The sequence below is a fragment of the Salmo salar genome, chromosome 25 (assembly GCF_965601325.2).
Source record: "Salmo salar chromosome 25, fSalSal1, whole genome shotgun sequence".
Lineage (NCBI taxonomy): Eukaryota > Metazoa > Chordata > Actinopteri > Salmoniformes > Salmonidae > Salmo > Salmo salar.
The window spans coordinates 46,546,289-46,564,098 of NC_138315.1; positions in this window are offsets into that span (position 1 = coordinate 46,546,289).

The following is a 17,810-nucleotide window of genomic DNA, read 5'->3' on the forward strand; positions in this document are numbered from 1 at the left end:
CCAGATGAAATCTCGCGTCTTGTGACGGCCGGCCGCCCAACAACCTGCCCACTTGACCCTATCCCCTCCTCTCTTCTCCAGACCATTTCCGGAGACCTTCTCCCTTACCTCACCTCGCTCATCAACTCATCCTTGACCGCTGGCTACGTCCCTTCCATCTTCAAGAGAGCGAGAGTTGCACCCCTTCTGAAAAAACCTACACTCGATCCCTCCGATGTCAACAACTACAGACCAGTATCCCTTCTTTCTTTTCTCTCCAAAACTCTTGAACATGCCGTCCTTGGCCAGCTCTCCTGCTATCTCTCTCAGAATGATCTTCTTGATCCAAATCAGTCAGGTTTCAAGACTGGTCATTCAACTGAGACTGCTCTTCTCTGTGTCACGGAGGCTCTCCGCACTGCTAAAGCTAACTCTCTCTCCTCTGCTCTCATCCTTCTAGACCTATCTGCTGCCTTTGATACTGTGAACCATCAGATCCTCCTCTCCACCCTCTCCGAGTTGGGCATATGCGGCGCGGCCCACGCTTGGATTGCGTCCCACCTGACAGGTCGCTCCTACCGGGTGGCGTGGCGAGAATCTGTCTCCGCACCACGTGCTCTCACCACTGGTGTCCCCCAGGGCTCTGTTCTAGGCCCTCTCCTATTCTCGCTATACACCAAGTCACTTGGCTCTGTCATATCCTCACATGGTCTCTCCTATCATTGCTATGCAGACGACACACAATTAATCTTCTCCTTTCCCCCTTCTGATAACCAGGTGGCGAATTGCATCTCTGCATGACTGGCAGACATATCAGTGTGGATGATGGATCACCACCTCAAGCTGAACCTTGGCAAGACGGAGCTGCTCTTCCTCCCGGGGAAGGACTGCCCGTTCCATGATCTCGCCATCACGGTTGACAACTCCCTTGTGTCCTCCTCCCAGAGTGCGAAGAACCTTGGCGTGACCCTGGACAACACCCTGTTGTTCTCCACTAACATCAAGGCGGTGACCCGATCCTGTAGGTTCATGCTCTACAACATTCGCAGAGTACGACCCTGCCTCACACAGGAAGCGGCGCAGGTCCTAATCCAGGCACTTGTCATCTCCCGTCTGGATTACTGCAACTCGCTGTTGGCTGGGCTCCCTGCCTGTGCCATTAAACCCCTACAACTCATCCAGAACGCCGCAGCCCGTCTGGTGTTCAACCTTCCCAAGTTCTCTCACGTCACCCCGCTCCTCCGCTCTCTCCACTGGCTTCCAGTTGAAGCTCGCATCCGCTACAAGACCATGGTGCTTGCCTATGGAGCTGTGAGGGGAACGGCACCTCCGTACCTTCAGGCTCTGATCAGGCCCTACACCCAAACAAGGGCACTGCGTTCATCCACCTCTGGCCTGCTCGCCTCCCTACCTCTGAGGAAGCACAGTTCCCGCTCAGCCCAGTCAAAACTGTTCGCTGCTCTGGCACCCCAATGGTGGAACAAGCTCCCTCACGACGCCAGGACTGCGGAGTCAATCACCACCTTCCGGAGACACCTGAAACCCCACCTCTTTAAGGAATACCTGGGATAGGATAAAGTAATCCTTCTAACCCCCCCCCCCCCTTAAAAGATTTAGATGCACTATTGTAAAGTGGTTGTTCCACTGGATATCATAAGGTGAATGCACCAATTTGTAAGTCGCTCTGGATAAGAGCGTCTGCTAAATGACTTAAATGTAAATGTAATGTAATGTTATTACACCACTACTCTACCACTATATATCTACAATACAATACATTATTACACCACTACTCTACCACTATATATCTACAATACAACACATTATTACACCACTACTCTACCACTACATATCTACAATACAACACATTATTACACCACTACTCTACCACTATATATCTACAATACAACACATTATTATACCACTACTCTACCACTATATATCTACAATACAACACATTATTATACCACTACTCTACCACTATATATCTACAATACAGCACACACTTACAACGCTTGTCTTTCATAATTTGGTCTGTTATGCTTGGATGTGTAAATTCAGTATTCGTTGTTGGCATGTCATGCTTAAGTTTGCTAATTTTGCCATTAAAAGAATCATCAAAGTAGTTGGCAATATCAGTGAGTTTTGTGATGAATGAGCCATCTGATTCAATGAAGGATGGACCTGAGTTCAGTCTCGCTGCTGGTGATTCTCTGATCCACCTCTACGCAGACGACATCATTCTGCATATCTCTGGCCCTTCTTTGGACACTTTGTTAACTAACCTCCAGACGAGCTTCAATGCCATACAACTCTCCTTCTGTGGCCTCCAACTGCTCTTAAATGCAAGTAAAACTAAATGCATGCTATTCAACCGTTCGCTGCCCACACCTGCCCGCCCGTCCAGCATCACTACTCTGGACGGTTCTGACCTATAATATGTGGACAACTACAAATACCTAGGTGTCTGGTTAGACTGTAAACTCTCCTTCCAGACTCACATTTAATCCTAAATTAAATCTAGAATCGGCTTCCTATTTCACAACAAAGCATCCTTCACTCATGCTGCCAAACATACCCTCGTAAAACTGACCATCCTACCGATCCTCGACTTCGGCGATGTCATTTACAAAATAGCCTCCAACACTCTACTCAACAAATTGGATGCAGTCTATCACAGTGCCATCCATTTTGTCACCAAAGCCCCATATACTACCCACCACTGCGACCTGTATGCTCTCGTTGGCTGGCCCTCGCTTCATACTCGTCGCCAAACCCACTGGCTCCAGGTCATCTACAAGTCTCTGCTAGGTAAAGCCCCGCCTTATCTCAGCTCACTGGTCACCATAGCAGCACCCACCTGTAGCACGCGCTCCAGCAGGTATATCTCACTGGTCAACCCCAAAGCCAATTCTTACTTTGGCCACCTCTCCTTCCAGTTCTCTGCTGCCAATGACTCGAACTGCAAAAATCTCTGAAGCTCTTACCTCCCTCACTAGCTTTAAGCACCAGCTGTCAGAGCAGCTCACAGATCACTGCACCTGTACATAGCTCATCTGTAAATAGACCATCCAATCTACCTCATCCCCATACTGTATTTATTTAACTTGCTCCTTTGCACCCCATTATCTCTACTTGCACATTCATCTTCTGCACATTCTACCATTCCAGTGTTTAATTTCTATATTGTAATTACTTCGCCACCATGGCCTATTTATTGCCTTACCTCTCTTATCCTACCTCATTTGCACATGCTGTTTATAGATTTTTCTACTGTATTATTGATTGTATGTTTGTTTATTCCATGTGTAACTCTGTGTTGTTGTATGTGTCGAACTGCTTTGCTTTATCTTGGCCAGGTCGCAGTTGTAAATGAGAACTTGTTCTCAACTGGCCTACCTGGTTAAATAAAGGTGCTCCAAAGCACCATAAATGTACATCTGTTTTGTAGTATAGTTTCTTCTTCTTTTTGTTTAGTTTAGTCACATGATTAGCCAGACTTATTTGCCATTCCTTTTGCCTTGTCCCGCTCAACCATAACATTTTTCAATTACTCATCAATCCATGGGGATTTAAGCGGTTTTTACAGTCAATTTCTTAATGTGTGCATGCTTATTAATAACTTCAATAAGCAATTTCAGAAATGTGCCAAGTGCCGTGTCTGCTTGCTCCTCATTACACAACACAGACCAGCAAATATTCTGTACATCTTCAACATAGGAATCACTACAAAACCTCTTGTTTGACTTCTTCTACACTATATTAGGCCCAGCCTTTGGACCTTTGTTTTCCCAGATATGGCTACTTTAACATGATCACTACACTGGTGTAGTGGAGGGTATACACAGGTATACGCTGTATACCCACTTATTTTTCAGTGGGCATTGCGTACAGGCCTACTCACTTCTTAATCCCAATGATGTGTATCAGTAGTGTAGTGGAGGTATTGTCCCCCTCTGTTGATATCACATACATTATCAAGCATTTCGCACATATTATCCAGCTACTGACTGTTAGCACTTGGTGGACTATAGCAACTTCCCACAATAATAGACTTTAGGTGAAGCAGGTGAACCTGTAGCCATATTACTTCAACAGCATCAGACGTGATATCCTCTTACAGCAATATGACTCTGGATATATACAGCAACACCTCCCCGACATGTCTCTGCTGTAGATGTTAGAACCATGTATTGCTACCACTGTATCGTCAAATGGAATTATCTATCGAGTTTCAGAGATAGCCGGTATATGAATGTTATATGTTGTTAGCAAGTTATGGATTTCATGAAGCTTTTATCTTAGGCTACATATGTTAATGGCTTGTCACGACTTCCGCCGAAGTAGGTCAATCTCCTTGTTCGGGCGGCGTTCGGCGGTCGACGTCACCGGCCTTCTAGCCATCGCCGATCCACTTTTGATTTTTCATTTGTTTTGTCCTTGTCTTACACAGCTGGTTTCACTCCCCCAATTACTTGTTAATTATTTAACCCTCTGTTCCTCCATGTTTGTTTGTGAGTGATTGTTTGTTTGTTTGTAATATGGTCCGTTATTGTGGGCGTTTTTATTGCGTTGTATTTGTGAATATTTGAGTAAATTACGTTTATTACTCATATCTGCTGTCCTGTGCCTGACTCCTCTACACCAGCTACACAAAGGCAATATTACATGGGTTGCTTGATTGTTTGTATTGTTTTACTGGGAGACTTATCAGAGGTAGACATGACAGTGAGATTTATATATGAGCTGATAGTGCAGGATGAACTGCACACAGTGGACTGCCAGTGGATTTGCCTGGGCAAATCATCTCAGTGCTAACAGTATAACTCAGGTTCACAGGCACATGATTACTGACAATAGCTGTCAGATTGACAGAAGCATTCAGGGAAGTTAGAGGGAACATAAATTGGGTTACTTACATTATTACTGACAACATTCCTGGAAAAATGTACATTTGGAGCAGCACGACGACAACTCAGAGGGACAATGGTAGGGATTATCTGAGCTTGGCTTGGGTCACTGATAAGTCATTGTCTCAACACAACCTTAAAATAAGAGGACAGGGTCCAGGCACCAAGATGATTTGGATGGAGTCTGCCATTCCTGTAGAGCATCTTCTGTTTCCAAAAGGTGTCAAAGTTATCTATATAAGTTATGCCAACAGAGCTACAGTAGTCTTTTAGCCAGATGTGTAATGCCAGTAGCCTGCTGAATGTTTCGCTAACCACAGGCCAGCAATGGCACAGGGGCTGAAATAATCGGCCGAGTCTTTCAGAGCTAGAATCAGTTCTTTAATACCCCCTAGAGTCGACGTCTGCACTGCCGTGGAAATCAAATCAGCATATTTTTTAAATCCCCATCAAAATGATTTTGGTAAAATAGAGATATCTGTTTTTTTGCATGGGCTTCGTCTCAATCAACCACATCCGCTGATGTTGACCTTTCGCATCTGCGGGGGAAGGTAGCCGAGCTACAGTGCTGTTCGTCAGACCCAGAGACGCCCCTGAAAATTGGTCTTCTCATGAAAACGTCTAGGACGTCCAAATGGTTTGGGCTACAAACTAATATGATCCCTCTGTGGAAAGATGAGACTTTCACGAATACAATGGTGTTCTCCATGCTGTACGATACCCACAAGTGTCACTCGTCAGAATGTAACCCACTAATGGAAGTGAAATGGGGCATTTCCACGTGCAAGCTACACAGACAAATCATTGATTAAAAAAAAATTGCTTTGTTATATCTCTCAGACATAGGACCGACACTTCAAAACATATTTCCTTTTGATTTATCTGTTTTTCCATGTATACATCTGTTATTCAATGGGTTTCTATGGGCTAATAGAAGTAAGGCCAAATTCAATGTTTCATCAAATATCTTTTTTCTATACAGTACCTGTCAAAGGTTTGGGCACAACTACTCATTCAAGGGTTTTTCTTTATTGGCATTCAATCAACCATCTTCATAAGGAATGCTTTTCCAACAGTCTTGAAGGAGTTCCCACATATGCTGAGCACTTGTTGGCTGCTTTTCCTTTACTCTGTGGTCCAACTCATCCCAAACCATCTCAATTGGGTTGAGGTTGGGTGATTGTGGAGGCCAATCATCTGATGTAGCAATCATCACTCTCCTTCTTGGTCAAATAGCCCTTACACAGCCTGGAGGTGTGTTTTGGATCATTCTCCTGCTGAAAACCAATGAATGTCCCACTAAGCGCAAACCAGATGAGATGGCGTAGCGCTGCAGAATTCTGTGGTAGGCATGCTGGTTATGTGTACCTTGAATTTTAAATACATCACCGACAGCGTCACCAGCAAATCACCCCCACACCATCACACCTCCTCCTCCATGCTCCTCCATGCTTCATGGTGGGAACAACACATGCGTTCACCTACTCTGCATCTCACAAAGACATGGCAATTGGAACCAAAAATCTCAAATTTGCGATTACATTTACTTTTGATACTTAAGTATATTTAAAACCAAATACTTTTAGACTTTTACTCAAGTAGTATTTTACTTGGTGACTTTCACTTTTACTTGAGTCATTTTCTTTTAAGGTATCTTTAAATTTACTCAATTTGTCACGTCCTGGCCATAGTAAGATGTGATTTTCTATGGTAGAGTAGGTCAGGGTGTGACAGGGGTTGTTTTGTGTTTTTCTATGTTTTCTATTTCTATGTTTAAGTTCTAGTTGTTCTATTTCTATGTTGGTTTTTTGGGGGGGTGATCTCCAATTGGAGGCAGCTGGTCCTTGTTGCCTCTAATTGGAGGTCATATTTAAGTAGGGGTTTTTCTTCCTGGGTTTTGTGGGTGATTATCTTTTGAGTAGTGTTTGTTTCTCTCTGCGTCACAGTTTGTTGTTTTGTAAATTCAGTAATTTATGTTTTGCAAAGTTTCACGGATTTAATAAAATGTGGAACTACAACCACGCTGCACTTTGGTCCGATCCTTTCGACAGCCATGACAGAATCACCCTCCATCAAAGGACCAAGCAGCGTGCCCAGGAGCAACAGAAATGGACCTGGGAGGAAATTCTGGATGGAAAAGGACCCTGGAGGCAGTCTGGGGAGTATCGCCGTCCGAGGGAGGAGATTGAGGCAGCTAAAGCAGAGCGGCGTCATTATGAGGCACTGTACCAACAACGAAGCAAGTGTGAGAGACAGCGGAGATTTGGCAGAGTCAGGTTGGAGACCTGAGCCAACTCCCCGTGCTTACTGTGGGGAGCGAGTGATCGAGCATGCACCATGTTATGCTGAGATACGCACTGTGTCGCCAGTGCGCAGCTACAGCCCGGTGCGCTCGGTGCAAGCTCCTCACAGGTGCCGTGCTAGAGTTGGCATTCAGCCAGGAAGGAGTATGCCTGCTCAGCGTTCCTGGTCTCCGGTGCGTCTTCTCGGTCCAGGTTATCCTGCGCCAGCTCTACGCACGGTACCCCCAGTTTGCCAACACAAACCTGTGCAACCTGTCACAACGCCTCGCGCTTGTTGGGCTACGGAGGTTATCCAGCCAGGACGGGTTGTGCCAGCCATAAGATCCAGACCTCCAGTGCGCCTCCACTGCCCAGTATACCCTGTGCCTGCTCCGCGCACCCGGCCTCCAGTGACGTTCCCTAGTCCAGAACTCTCAGAACTCTTATTTATGTTTTGCAAAGTTTCACGGATTTAATAAAATGTGGAACTACAACCACGCTGCACTTTGGTCTGATCCTTTTGACAGCCGTGACACAAGCATGACAATTGGATACTTTTTCCACCACTGCATGAGAGCCAGTTTCATCATAGCGCCTGGCGGTTTTTGCGACTGCACTTGAAGAAACTTTCAAAGTTCTTGAACTTTTCCGGATTGACTGACCTTTATGTCTTAAAGTAATGATGGACTGTTGTTTCTCTTTGCTTATTTGAGGTGTTCTTGCCATAATAAGGACTTGGTCTTTTACCAACTATTGCTATCTTCTGTATACAGTGGGGGGGAAAAGTATTTGATCCCCTGCTGATTTTGTACATTTCCCCACTTACAAAGAAATGATCAGTCTATAATTTTAATGGTAGGTTTATTTGAACAGTGAGAGACAGAATAACAACCAAAAACTCCAGAAAAACGCACGTCAAAAATGTTATAAAATGATTTGCATTTTAATGAGGGAAATAAGTATTTGACCCCTCTGCAAAACATGACTTAGTACTTGGTGGCAAAACCCTTGTTGGCAATCACAGAGGTCAGACGTTTCTTGTAGTTGGCCACCAGGATTGCACACATTTCAGGAGGGATTTTGTCCCACTCCTCTTTGCAGATCTTCTTCAAGTCATTAAGGTTTTGAGGCTGATGTTTGGCAACTCAAACCTTCAGCTCCCTCCACAGATGTTCTATGGGATTAAGGTCTGGAGACTGGCTAGGCCACTCCAGGACCTTAATGTGCTTCCTCTTGAGCCCCTCCTTTGTTGCCTTGGCCGTGTGTTTTAGGTCATTGTCATGCTGGAATACCCATCCACGACCCATTTTCAATGCCCTGGCTGAGGGAAGGAGGTTCTCACCCAAGATTTGACAGTACATGGCCCCGTCAAATGATGCGGTGAAGTTGTCCTGTCCCCTTAGCAGAAAAACACCCCCAAAGCATAATGTTTCCACCTCCATGTTTGACGGTGGAGATGGTGTCCTTGGGGTCATAGGCAGCATTCCTCCTCCTCCAAACACGGCGAGTTGAGTTGATGCCAAAGAGCTCCATTTTGGTCTCATCTGACCACAACGCTTTCACCAGTTGTCCTCTGAATCATTCAGATGTTCATTGGCAAACTTCAGACGGGCATGTATATGTATTCTTGAGCAGGGGTCCTTGCGGGCACTGCAGGATTTCAGTCCTTCACGGCGTAGTGTGTTACCAATTGTTTTCTTGGTGACTATGGTCCCAGCTGCCTTGAGATCATTGACAAGATCCTCCCATGTAGTTCTGGGTGGATTCCACACCGTTCTCATGATCATTGCAACTCCACGAGGTGAGATCTTGCATGGAGCCCCAGGCCGAGGGAGACAGTTCTTTTGTGTTTCTTCCATTTGCGAATAATCGCACCAAATGTTGTCACCTTCTCACCAAGCTGCTTGGCGATGGTCTTGTAGCCCATTCCAGCCTTGTGTAGGTCTACAATCTTGTCCCTGACATCCTTGGAGAGATCTTTGGTCTTGGCCATGGTGGAGAGTTTGGAATCTGATTGATTGATTGCTTCTGAAGACAGGTGTCTTTTTTACAGGTAACAAGCTGTGGTTAGGTTAGGAACACTCCCTTTAAGAGTGTGCTCCTAATCTCAGCTCGTTACCTGTATAAAAGACACCTAGGAGCCAGAAATCTTTCCGATTGAGAGGGGGTCAAATACTTATTTCCCTCATTAAAATGCACATCAATTTATAACATTTTTGACATGAGTTTTATTTTATTTTTTTAAATAAACCTACCATTAAAATTATAGACGGATCCTTTCGTTGTCAGTGGGCAAACATACAAAATCAGCAGGGGATCAAATACTTTTTTCCCCCACTGTACCCCTACATTGTCACAACACAACTGATTGGCTCAAATGCATTAGGAAGGAAAGAAATTCCACAAGTTAACTTATGACAAGGCCCACCTATTAATTGAAATACATTCCAGGTGACTACCTCATGAAGCTGGTTGAGAGAATGCCAAGAGTGTGCAAAGCTGTCATGAAGGCAAAGGGTGGCTACTTTGAAGAATCTCAAATTTAAAATATATTTTGATTTGTTTAAAACTTTTTTGGTTACTACATGATTCCATATGTGTTGTTTCATAGTTTTGATGTCTTCACTATTATTCTACATTGTAGAAAATAGTAAAAAATAAAGAAAAACCCTGGAATGAGTAGGTGTGTCCAAACTTTTGACTGGTACTGTATATTTTTTAATACCTACAGGGGTCCTAGAATTCTAAATGAAATAACTAAATGATCCTTGGTGTAACCATCTTAAAACAATTCCATATGTTAGCTTAGTAGAAAACCCATCACTGGGTTCATAAATCCAGTTTCAGCAGTTCCAAGCTAGCCCTCCTAATGTCGTTTGACAGCGTCAGCCCCCCGCAGCTGTCGTGGAACGGTAGGAAGCAGCTGAGTAATATCCTATACTCGTGCCCCAGGATAGCATAGGGTTTTTGCCCTGGGAACTGAGATGTTTCTCACCATAGAGCTGAGGATGATAACAGCTGGTGAAATGGCAATATTTGTGCTTCAAGTGATTAAGTAATCCTTCTAACCCCCCCCCCCCAAAAAAAGATATAGATGTACTATTGTAAAGTGGTTGTTCCACTGGATATCATAAGGTGAATGCACCAATTTGTAAGTCGCTCTGGATAAGAGCGTCTGCTAAATGACGTAAATGTAAAAATTTAAATGTTCAGGAGACCACTCGATGACCGATGGGAGGTGGGGTACAGTGGACCCGAGCCAGCCATAGAATCCATCGTGGCTGACGAAGGGGCCAGAGCCTCAGACACCCTCGTGGCCCAATGAGGGGGGGAGCACGGAGGATCCGAACCCAAGGTTCCAGGACAATGGCGTGGCACCCTCCAATGCCAGCAGGGCGAAGCTGATGGTGGTATCAGCCTATTTGCCATGGGATGACTGGGTTATTATCAACCTATTTCTACCATGTGACTGGGTTATTATCAGCCTATTTCTACCATGGGATGACTGGGTTATTATCAGCCTATTTCTACCATGGGATGACTGAGTTACTATCAACCTATTTCTACCATAGGATGACTGAGTTACTATCAACCTATTTCTACCATGTGACTGGGTTATTATCAGCCTATTTCTACCTTGGGATGACTGGGTTATTATCAGCCTATTTCTACCATGTGACTGGTTTATTATCAGCCTATTTCTACCATGTGACTGGGTTATTATCAGTCTATTTCTACCATGGGATGACTGGGTTATTATCAGCCTATTTCTACCATGGGATGACTGGGTTATTATCAGCCTATTTCTACCATGGGATGACTGGTTTATTATCAGCCTATTTCTACCATGTGACTGGTTTATTATCAGCCTATTTCTAACATGGGATGACTGGGTTATTATCAGCCTATTTCTACCATAGAATGACTGAGTTACTATCAACCTATTTCTACCATGTGACTGGGTTATTATCAGCCTATTTCTACCATGGGATGACTGGGTTATTATCAGCCTATTTATACCATGGGATGACTGAGTGATTATCAGCCTAGTTCTACCATGTGACTGGTTTATTATCAGCCTATTTCTACCATGTGACTGGTTTATTATCAGCCTATTTATACCATGGGATGACTGAGTGATTATCAGCCTATTTCTACCATGTGACTGGTTTATTATCAGCCTATTTCTACCATGTGACTGGTTTATTATCAGCCTATTTCTACCATGTGACTGGGTTATTATCAGCCTATTTCTACCATGGGTGACTGGGTTATTATCAGCCTATTTCTACCATGGGATGACTGAGTTATTATCAGCCTATTTCTACCATGGGATGACTGGGTTATTATCAGCCTATTTCTACCATGGGATGACTTAGGTATTATCAGCCTATTTCTACCATGTGACTGGTTTATTATCAGCCTATTTCTACCATGTGACTGGTTTATTATCAGCCTATATCTACCATGGGTGACTGGGTTATTATCAGCCTATTTATACCATGGGACTGAGTTATTATCAGCCTATTTCTACCATGGGATGACTGGGTTATTATCAGCCTATTTCTACCATGTGACTGGGATATTATCAGCCTATTTCTATCATGTGACTGGGTTATTATCAGCCTATTTCCGCCATGTGACTGAGTTATTATCAGTCTATTTCTACCATGTTACTGTGTTATTATCAGCCTATTTCTATCATGTGACTGGGTTATTATCAGCCTATTTCCACCTTGTGAATGGGTTATTATCAGTCTATTTCTACCATGTTACTGTGTTATTATCAGCCTATTTCTACCATGTGATGACTGGGTTATTATCACCATGGGATGTTTAAAACAAAATAATCCTAATCATATCACAATCAACTTTTACCGGTTTAATGTAGATACAATTAAAATGCTTTTTTGTGTTGAGAATAGACTGACGAGTTTCAAAATAAAGTTTTTTGTTTCTGGCCATTTTGAGCCTGTAATCGAACCCACAAATGCTGATGTTCCAGATACTCAGTTAGTTTAAAGGCCAGTTTTATTGCTTCTTTAATCAGAACAACAGTTTTCAGCTGTGCTAACATAATTGCAAAAGGGTTTTCTAATGATCAACTAGCCTTTTAAAATGATAAACTTGGATTAGCTAACACAACGTACCATTGGAACACAGGAGTGATGGTTGCTGATAATGGGCCTCTGTACACCTATGTAGATATTCCATTAAAAATCAGCCGTTTCCAGCTACAATAGTCATTTACAACATTAACAATGTCTACACTGTATTTCTGATCAATTTTATGTTATTTTAATGGACAAAAAATTTGCTTTTCTTTCAAAAACAAGGACATTTCTAAGTGACCCCAAACTTTTGAACGGTAGTGTATACAGTATGTAAAATACATTTTTGGCGCATTTTTCCCAATAAAATGTTGATATGCTGTCAATTAAACATTGACAGTATATCAACAATTCCCTCTGTGCAAGTCTGGAGAATGTATCTAAGCATAGTCACACAACATGGTGTGAATGCAGATGCTTCTTAAACTAAGAAAAATGTGTTGGCATGTGAGGAGAGTCTGACTTTCAGGAAATGACAGTTAAAGACAAGTACACTGAATTTAGACTACCAAATGCCAAAACCCTATTTAGACCCAATCATCATCTCTTCAAAGTAAGTTATTAAATGTAGTCCAGTTTGAAACATTCTTTATGAAATGGACTTTGAAATGATGTGTAATTCAATGTTGATCTTTGAAATTATTGATGTACAGTATGTCCATTTTAGAGTGGTTAAAATTCATAAAAATATTAATGAAGGTAGTATGAGAAAATAAATCAAATAAAACATTTCATAAAGTTTTTGACATTTTTATGATTACTTTTTGAAAATACTCATATTAATGGAACAAACAACAAATTTCAAAATAAATAAATAGATGCAGAATTGTAATTTCAGCCTGTGGTGCCTGGCCTTAAGATCCCTATTCATAGAGGGAGAGGAGGTTTAAAAGACTGTGTGGAACTTACGACTATTTAAAGTCTGCGAATGTGGGTTTAGTTTAGGTTAAAAAAAATGGTCTATCAGCACTTGCTGGCTTCACAAGTGTAGAATGCTAACACTCTCACATTGTAATGTCCCTGCAGCGGTTGGTTCAGGGGAGGTGCTGAATGGAATGCTAAATGCATAGATCCACAATCATGGCTGAATGCCACTTAGGGGGCAGGAAATGGTGTTAAGGAGAGGAAGGCACTGGGCCAAGGATAGCTAATACCATTACGCCCATGTCACAAATTAATTGACGATTAACCAGCACCTTTTATCAGCCACTTTGCAGGACAATACGTGTCATATCCTGCAATTGCTACCTTCCAGACTTTCAGGGTAACATGTCGACGACTCCAGTTTTGAGACGATTAGAAATGGTAAAGCTGGTTTTGTCCTTATGCACCAATTGGAGAAATATGGAAATTCCTCCCGGAGAAGTGTCGGATGATGGGTTTAGAACAGTTATTACAGAGATTCATAGTGAACAGTCATGTCAGACGGTAACCATTCTGTGTGGAGAGGCCTTGAGCAATTGTTGCTGCACGCACAGGCCACATTCATGCTGCCACTGGATTAGCTTTGGAGGCTGAGCAAAAAACAAGAGAATTGAAATGCAAATGAGAAGCGGATTACTGAGAGAGAGCATTCACTCTACTGGTGTCTCCTCCATTAACTGGTACCCTGTTTCAGAAATGGGTCTTTCTTCAACCATATTTAATTTCAGATCTATTCACAGTTAGGCCTGTAGTCATTAACTTTGGTAAATGACCTTGCTTAGAGCTTTGGGCCAGTAACTGAAAGGTTGCTGGATCGAATCCCCGAGCTGACAAGGTTAAAAATCTGTAATTCTGCCCCTGAGCAAGGCAGTTAACCCACTGTTCCCCAGGCGCCGAAGACGTGGATGTTGATTATGGCAGCCCCCCGTACCTCTCTGATTCAGAGGGGTTGGGTTAAATGCAGGAAGACACATTTCAGTTGAAGGCATTCAGTTGTACAACTGACTAGGTATCCCCCTTTCCCTTTCCCTTTCGTCACGCGTATCAATGTGTAATGAGACAAACCGGTACTTAACTCTTGACCTTGTAGCACCTTTTTGATATTATGTACAATACCACAATCACCCAAGGTCACAATACATCTTTCTTCACATTCTTCCATGTATGTCTCCACTAAACAACTTGCCTTTTGACAGGAAGACCCCACCCACTGCAACCCTACTTAACCTAAACCCCAAGAGACAAATAGTGTTGACAAAAGAACTAAGACAGAAAGAATGTTTTCTCCATCCAGAGTTCTGGGGTTTGTTTAGCCATCGCCGTCCCATGGTGTTGCACATGAATCCCCCCATAAAATGTTTCTGAACGAGAAACTGAGTAATCTCCACTTCAAAAGCATGCTTCCTGCACACTCCAGAACTCTAGCTGCAGGGGTAACGCTGACTTGAAAGTGCCCAACTGCGAATTTACTTTGATCTGTTTTCAGATTTGTAGTGCAGAGGAAAGGTTGTGTAATGTAATTTTTTTTACATATTCATGCTTTTCCATAATATAAAAATATGTTTGTTTTTCCATATACTGTATGTTGTGTATGTTGATTCAGTATACAGATGTAGGATCTTAATTTGAGCAAGTTTGCTACAGCATGAAAATAATCCTGCAGAAACAGGAAATTTGAATTATTATGTGGATTATAATTAATGGACATTTTTGAAGGGGTTGGTACATTTATCATAAGGGAAAATGAAGTCACTACACTACTAGTTTACTGCAACAGGGTGACCAAATCACAATCCTATATCTGTAGCAACAGAAAATATCTGTTTTACTAATTACTAATCTGTTTTACACTGCACCACTCTTTCATACCACTGGAGATTAAACATATTAGGTATAGGAATTGACTATTATGAATCCTTTGATTTCTATGAGAAATAGATTTGTCATAGTCAAAGCAGACTGTGATACACAATAGATGCAAGTGTATTATATAAGTGTATTATATAAGTGTATTGTTGTATGTTAAAACATGTATTAAATAAGTGTATTGTCTTATATTAAAACAGTGTTCTACCTTTCTGTAATTTCTGTCTTGCTCAGATGGTGTCAGTCCCACTTATGAACAGTTATTATGTAGGCCTGTTTATAATGCACATAAACACTACCTCTTACTACTAGACTCTACATTTCTTATGGTGTATTGTACTACAGTATAAGAACGGGCCAACCCCTTAGATATTGTTTCTAAGGATTACTGTTTGAGGATTATTAAAACAGACAAGAAAAGGTTCAACATTCCAGTCGTATGTATGTCTATGCTATTGTCTCCCAGGTTGAACTCTGGTGTAGAGGATGAATTACTACTGGACAAACAGCTCTGGGTTGTAAAATCATAATCCAGTCTACAGTCTTATTTGCATGTGCAGAGCGTCCTCTGCTGGCAAGACCCAAGAATGGCACACAATCTCCTCTCCGAGGGAAGAATTCAAACACTACTTATCTAGCGATTGATTATTGGAGAAAAAAACCTCTGGTAGATTACCAGGACAATCACTTTGCTTATGGTGGCATAATGTGGCATAATACTTGCATTGATTCAATATAATTTAGTAAAAAGCCAAGGCATCACTTACAAATGATTAATTTAAACAGGAGAAATAGATCAGAGATGAATAAAACATTCCAGCCACAATCAGATATACAGATATAACCTTGTTATCTGATCCCTTAGCAGTTGATACGGTTTCCCCTGAACATTGATTATTCCAGGAGAAGCAGAGGTGGGTATAGGGCAGATTGGCTCCAGAGCCAGACATTCATGTACAATATATAATATGTAATTGCACTCAATTGGTGGAATGACCCATATATAATATGTAATTGCACCCGATTGGTGGAATGGTGGAATGACCCATAGATAATATGTAATTGCACTTGATTGGTGGAATGACCCATATATAACATGTAATTGCACTCGATTGGTGGAATGGTGGAATGACCCATATATAATATGTAATTGCACTTGATTGGTGGAATGACCCATATATAATATGTGGGAGGTTGGGGCAGACATACATGGCTTGATCCTGGAAATATAAATTCCCTTTCAGTGTGAGTGGGGCAGTGTGAGTGGGGCAGTGTGAGGCAGTGTGAGTGGGGCAGTGTGAGTGGGGCAGTGTGAGTGGGGCAGTGTGAGTGGGGCAGTGTGAGTGGGGCAGTGTGAGTGGGGCACTGTGAGTATGGCAGTGTGAGTGGGGCAGTGTGAGTGGGACAGTGTGAGTGGGGCAGTGTGAGTGGGACAGTGTGAGTGGGGCAGTGTGAGTAGGGCAGTGTGAGTGGGGCAGTGTGAGGCAGTGTGAGTGGGGCAGTGTGAGGCAGTGTGAGTGGGGCAGTGTGAGGGGGACAGTGTGAGTGGGGCAGTGTGAGTGGGGCAGTGTGAGTGGGGCAGTGTGAGTAGGGCAGTGTGAGTAGGGCAGTGTGAGTGGGACAGTGTGAGTGGGGCAGTGTGAGTAGGGCAGTGTGAGTGGGGCAGTGTGAGTGGGACAGTGTGAGTGGGACAGTGTGAGTGGGGCAGTGTGAGTGGGGCAGTGTGAGTATGGCAGTGTGAGTGGGGCAGTGTGAGTGGGGCAGTGTGAGTGGGGCAGTGTGAGTGGGGCAGTGTGAGTATGGCAGTGTGAGTGGGGCAGTGTGAGTGGGGCAGTGTGACTGGGGCAGTGTGAGTAGGGCAGTGTGAGTGGGGCAGTGTGAGTGGGGCAGTGTGACTGGGGCAGTGTGAGTAGGGCAGTGTGAGTGGGGCAGTGTGAGTGGGGCAGTGTGAGTATGGCAGTGTGAGTGGGGCAGTGTGAGTGGGGCAGTGTGACTGGGGCAGTGTGAGTAGGGCAGTGTGAGTAGGGCAGTGTGAGTAGGCCAGTGTGAGTGGGACAGTGTGAGTGGGACAGTGTGAGTGGGGCAGTGTGAGTGGGGCAGTGTGAGTGGGGCAGTGTGAGTGGGGCAGTGTGAGGCAGTGTTAGTGGGGCAGTGTGAGTAGGGCAGTGTGAGTGGGGCAGTGTGAGTGGGACAGTGTGAGTAGGGCAGTGTGAGTGGGGCAGTGTGAGTAGGGCAGTGTGAGTGGGGCAGTGTGAGTAGGGCAGTGTGAGTGGGGCAGTGTGAGTGGGGCAGTGTGAGTGGGGCAGTGTGAGTGGGACAGTGTGAGTGGGGCAGTGTGAGTAGGGCAGTGTGAGTGGGACAGTGTGAGTGGGGCAGTGTGAGTAGGGCAGTGTGAGTGGGGCAGTGTGAGTAGGGCAGCGTGAGTGGGGCAGCGTGAGTGGGGCAGCGTGAGTAGGGCAGTGTGAGTAGGGCAGTGTGAGTGGGGCAGTGTGAGTGGGACAGTGTGAGTGGGACAGTGTGAGTGGGACAGTGTGAGTGGGGCAGTGTGAGTGGGGCAGTGTGAGTATGGCAGTGTGAGTATGGCAGTGTGAGTGGGGCAGTGTGAGTGGGGCAGTGTGAGACAGTGTCTGTGGGGCAGTGTGAGTAGGGCAGTGTGAGTGGGGCAGTGTGAGTGGGACAGTGTGAGTAGGGCAATGTGAGTGAGGCAGTGTGAGTAGGGCAGTGTGACTGGGGCAGTG